Source organism: Lynx rufus, unplaced genomic scaffold, assembly GCF_022079265.1.
Source record: "Lynx rufus isolate CCGP_SWC_20201006 ecotype Redwood Valley unplaced genomic scaffold, mLynRuf1.p SCAF_6, whole genome shotgun sequence".
NCBI classification, from domain to species: Eukaryota; Metazoa; Chordata; class Mammalia; order Carnivora; family Felidae; genus Lynx; species Lynx rufus.
In genome coordinates this window covers 137144619-137150806 of record NW_025814878.1, presented here as the reverse complement: position 1 = coordinate 137150806, position 6188 = coordinate 137144619, and positions in this window count along the sequence as shown.

Here is a 6188-nt window from a genome sequence, read left to right as displayed (position 1 = left end):
AGGGGATTTAGAGGGAGCATCCCTTAACACAATAAAAGAAATACATGAAAAACCTACAGCTAACAGCATACTCAATGGTGAAAAATTAAAAAAATTTTTTTTAATGTTTATTTTTGAGACAGAGTGTAAGCCAGGGGAAGGGTAGAGAGAAAGGGAGACACAGAATCTGAAGCAGGCTCCAGGCTCTGGGCTGTCAGCACAAGAGCACAACGTAGGGCTTGAGCTCACGAACTGTGAGATCATATCTGAGTCAAAGTTGAATGCTTAACTGACTGAGCCACCCAGGGGCCCCTAAATGGTGGAAAATTAAAAGTATTTCTATAAGATCAAGAAGACAAGGATGTGCACTCTATCACTTGTCCAACATAGTAATGGGAATACTAGCTGCAGAAAGAAGAAATAAAATACATCCAAATTGGTGAACAAGTAAAACTGTCACAATTTTCAGATGACATGACATTGTACACAGACACTAAAGAAACCACCCAAAAACTTTTAGAACTGATAAATGAATTCAATAGAGTTGCAGGATATAAAATCAATATACAAACAGTTGCACTTCTATAGAATAGTAAAGAACAATTAGAGAAATTAAGAAAATGGCCATTTATAATTGAATCAAAATAAAATACTAATAAATTTAACCAAGCACAAAAACCTCTATGCTGAGTAATAAAAGACATTAATGGAAGAAATTAAAGACTACACAAATAAATGGAAAGATATTCCACGCTCATTAAATGGAACAATTAATATGAAAATGTCAACACTATCAAGATAGGATATTTGAAATTATCTAGAGAAGAAAAAGAAGTGAAAAGCAAAAAGAAAGAATGAAAGAAAGATGAAGAAAACCCATGGTACTTATGGGACAGAATGTAAAGAACAACCTTGGCAATATGAGAATTCCATAAAAAATGACAAAGAAAAGGGAAAGTATATTTAAATCAATAATTATGGCTGAAAATTTATAGTTCTTAGGAGAGAAATAGACATCTGGACATAAGATGCCCAAAGAACCCCAAATAAGGTGAATAGGGCTACAAAGAGACAAAGTAATATCAAGTTATCAAACATCAGTGACAAAGAAAGAGCTGTGAAAGCAGCAAAAGGAGAGAGAAGTTACATAAAACCCCCATAAGGCTCTAGGCAGATTTCTCGCAGAAACTTTTCAGACCAGAGGAGAATAGGATGACATATGCAAAATATTGAGGAAAAAAATCATTAATCAAGAATACTATATCCAGGGAAGCTGTTCTTCATAAGTGGAAGAAAGATGAAGGCTTCCCTAAATAAACAAAGGTTGAGGGAATTCATCACCACTAGACATGCTTTACAATTAAATGCTAAAAGAAGTTATTCCAGTGGAAATAAAAGCATGCTAATTAACATCATAAAAACATAAGATAGCAGTGTAAAACTCCCTGGTAATGGTAAATATATAGTCAACATTAGATTCTGTAATACGGGATCGCTTCTCGGCCTTTTGGCTAAGATCAAGTGTAGATTCTGTAATACGGTAATTGTGGCACATAATTCACTTACAACTCTAGCTAGAAGTTTTAAAAAAAGGAAGTAAAAATAACCATAAGTACAATAATCTGTATTAATTATACAATATAAAATTATGTAAATTATAACATCACTAACCTAAAATATGAGAGGGAAGGTAAGTAAATTTTAAAGTGTAGGAATTCTATTGAGGTTATTAGTTTAAAATAGGGTATTATAGTTTTAAGACATTTTATATAAGCTTTATGGTAGCCCAAAAGGGAAAATGTATAGTAATTACACAAGACTAAGATAAAAAGTAAACACCTACTGATACCAAAGACATCGAAACACAAAAGAGATGGGAGGAAAGGAAACAAGAAACAATGGATTTGCAAGACTCCAAAAACAATTTAAGAAATGGCAATAGGGAATCTTTAGATACCAATAATTACTTTTAAATGCAAATGGACTAGGGGCACTGGAATGGCTCAGTTGGTTAAGCCTCTGACTTCAGCGCAGGTCATGATCTCATGGTTCATGAGTTTGAGCCCCGCAACAGGCACTGTGCTGATAGCTCAGACCCTGGAGCCTGCTTCAGAGTCTGTGTCTACCTCTCCCTCTGCTCCTCCCCCACTCATGCTCTTTCTCAAAAATAAGTAACAAACATTAAAAAATTTTTAAAAAATGCAAACGGACTAAATACTTCAATCAAAGACATAGAATGGCTGAATAGATGTGGAAAAAAAAAATCCTGTGATCTGTTGACTACAAGAGGCTCACTTTATCCTGGAAGACTCACATAGACTGTGTGAAGGGACCAAAAAATATTTAGGCAAAAGAGACTTTAAATTAAAAATGATAAAAGTATTGGGGCACCTGGGTGGCTTAGTCGGTTAAGCGTTCGACTTCAGCTCAGGTCATGATCTTGTGGTTCATGGGTTTGAGCCCCGCATCAGGCTCTGTGCTGACAGCTCAGAGCCTGGAGCCTGATTTGGATTCTGTGCCTCCCTCTCTCTCTGTCCCTCCCCTGCTCATGCTGTGTCTCTCAAAAATAAAATAAACATTTAGAAAAATGATAAAAGTATCAAATAATTGATAATGCTAAATGGGTCAGTGTAGCAAGGAGATCAAACAATTGTAGATATCTAAGCAACTATTCTGAGAGTCTGAATTTATTTCAAAATTAAAATAAAAAAGAGATTGCTTAGGCTATATAAAGAGAATCTATTAAAGAGAAGGCAAGAAAACATGTGGAGCCCATATAGCAGGTAGTATAGTCATCTGAGAGAGCAGTTCTGGTAACTTGGTAGCAGTGGTGATGGAGAGGAATTGAAGGAAACAATAGGTATTTAGGACATGCAACAGACAGGATTTAATGAGGATATAGGGCTGACAGGTGATGGTGATGCCATTCACTGAAATAAATAGTGGAGAATCTCCAGGAAATGACTTTCACTTTGTACAAGAAATATGAGATGCCTTTGGAATGTCCATGAGGAGAGTCAGGTTAGGCTGTGAAAATTTGCAGTTCTAGAGCTCAGGTAAGAGGTCAGGACTGAAGACCACAGTTTGATTCGATTTATCACATGGATAGTAACTAGAGCCGTGAGTATGGGTGAGGTTTTCTAAGAAAGCAAGTGGAACAGAGAGGAAGGCTGAGGAAGTTCAACATATAAATGTTGGGTGGAAAGGAAAACAAACATATCTGCATGAAAAATGAAAATGGAGAAGCAACCAGAGGGATGCACACAATAAAAATTATTTTTGTATTTATAATTGTTACAAAAGGATATCATATACAATATCAAATGTAGAGAAAATAGATAATTTTCGAGCAACATACAATTACCAATTATAAAACTTGGACTGATCGTAACAAAAGAACAAATTGTAAAGGTTACTAAGGGTCTACTTGCCACTGAAAATGGAACAACACCCAGATATTTTTCATAAAGTTCTTTCTAACCTTACAATACAAGAAAACTTCTGTTTCTAAGGTCTTAACCTTGGAAATACACCTAATTTGGGGACAGATGAAAAACTAGGAAGAAATGATCAGAGAATTAAGAGAACATAAAAAGTCAATGGTATAATAACCAACACAGACAGGGGAGGACTGACTCATGGCCTAGTTCTGCACTAGTATTCATAGTAAACATTCCCTGCTTGCTACCCAATGATAGTATTTCCAGTATCTCTAACTCTTGGTAAAATCACAACTTGAGGATTGGGACCTTGACACTGTGGCTAATTATAGAACATTTGTAGAACATTTGCCAGGCATTAAAGAGACATATTGTAGTACATAAATCCAAGACTAGTTATTGTCTTGTTTTCTAAGAATCTTCCGTAGAAGATTTGGATACAAGTATCTTCAAAATGTTGAGCTTGTGCTTGGAGTTTGGTTGATTCTTCTCTCTCTCTCTCTCTCTCATTTACAAAGCCCTATGAGAATAAAATAGTGTCATTTTATAAAGTGGTCTAGTCTGAACTCTTACTGGATGGAGTCCTGGGATCCCTGGAAACCACAGTAACAGCTAACCAGGGTGCTGGTAAAGTCGGTCGCTTGAGTAAAAGGAGTTCATAAGATTTTCAGGCTGTGGAGCAGCTGGGATCAGTGTGACTGGGCAGAGGTCCTGGGTGACTGTGTGGGACTTAGACCTGATTTGAGATTTGTGAATGTCTTTCCCTGTTGGTCTTTGGTCTTGGGCACTCAGAGCATAGTTCAGTTTTGGGTGCTAGATCTTAGGAACGTAGGTGTAGGCTGACGCACACATGGGTCCTGGAGCTCTCCTTGCTTGGCACATGCTTTCTTCACCATATTATTTTGGACCAGGACATGAACTTGAAAAATATTTTTTTACATTACCAAGCTCCTAAAGCTGTGAAGTAAAATGGTGGTTGAGAATGACATCAGTATCATAGTCGTGTGAGACATCTTTCTTTTTGTCTACCATTTTAAACAATGAATGAGACATCCATCCATGAACAAAAGTGCCTTTGCAGATGTTTTCCCATATGCCTAGGGACCTGAGAATAGTCTTACCCACTTGTACATCTGGTGAAAGGCAGACAGATTTTGGTACCAGTTTCAGATCAAGCAGAGCAAGCTAACTTGCTCTAGCCCTCTTAGCATATTTGAAAACAAAACAAAACAAAACAAAACTGGAACGTGATGACCAAGGCAAATACCTATAGACAGGAAAGAATTTGCAGAAGTGTAGCCTTCCCAAGTGGAGATTCAACATTCTATGGATGGATGGATGGATGGATGGATGGATGGATGGATATATGTATATGCTAAGAGACCTTTTCCCTGCCCTGCACCCTCCCCTAAGTCAACTTTGAATGGGGCTGACCTATCCAGTGGTGGTCACTTCTCCCACTAGGGAAAAGGAGAGCACTGAATGAGTGTCCCGCTACCTAGTTGTATGGGATTTGGAGAAACCCATTTTTCTCCAGCAACACGCAGAGCACTGAAATGGGACCTCCATGACTGAAGGGCTGGGAAGATTAGAAAGAGGCAGATTAGAATAACAAAGGGCATTAAAGGGGTTCAGTTCCTGCTGATGGCATGTAGAACTTTAGCAGGCAGTGCACTCATAAGTCTCTGAGAGTGCCATATCCACACATCTCCTCACTGGGTCCATAGGAACTCCCAATGCCCTTGTGCTAAACTCATACCTCTCCACACTCTGTAACTAACTCTTTGGGTGAACCACCCAGTGCATGGTGGAAGTAAGTCTGGTAATTGGAATGCTATCAGAAAAACAGACCAGGATCTGTGGGCAAAAGAGAAACCACAAACTTGAGCTGTAGCTAACTTCTAGAAAATCTATAAAAGAGAGAAAACCCTAGACATATCAGCATCAGTGAAAACTATATCTCATCTGAAGGCATCTAGTATAGATGTAAGGAGTGTCTGCTACTTCAAATGTGAAAGCAGTGCACAAAAATGCAGAAAGATAAAAATCATGGGAAAAAGGATGATAATTCTACAATATTCATACTCAGAATGGAATTGATAAATAAAAAATACCTTCGTGAAAACTCAATGAACTATAGGAAAACTCAGAGATAATTCAGTGAAATTACGAAAAAACACATTAACAAAATGAGATATTTGTCAAAGAGATAGATACTACCATAAAGAAGCAAATGAAACTTCTGGATCAGAATAATTCAATGAATGAAATGAAAAATGCAGAAGAAGGGGGTGCCTGGGTAGCTCAGTTGGTTAAGCAATGTGATTTCAGGTCATGATCTCATGGTTCATGAGATAGAGCCCTGTGTTGGGCTCTGTGCTGACAGTGTGGAGTCTTCTTGGGATTCTCCCTTTCCCTGTCTTTCTGCCACTCCTCCACTCATGCTCTCTCTCCCAAAAATAATATACTTAAAAAAATTTAAAAAACCCACTATGTTCCTGACATAAAAGTAGACACATAGACCAATAGAACACAGTAGAGATGTAAGCCCACATATACACAATCAACTAACATTTGACAAAGGTTCCAAGAACACTTAACAGAGAAAGGATTGTCTGTTCAACAAATGATGTTTGTAAAACTGGAGAACACATGCAGAAAATGAAACTGGACCCACAATTTACACCTCTCACACAAAGTAAGTTGAATGGATTGAAGACTGAAACATAAGTCCTTCTACTGTAAAATTCCTAGAAAAACACGTAAGGA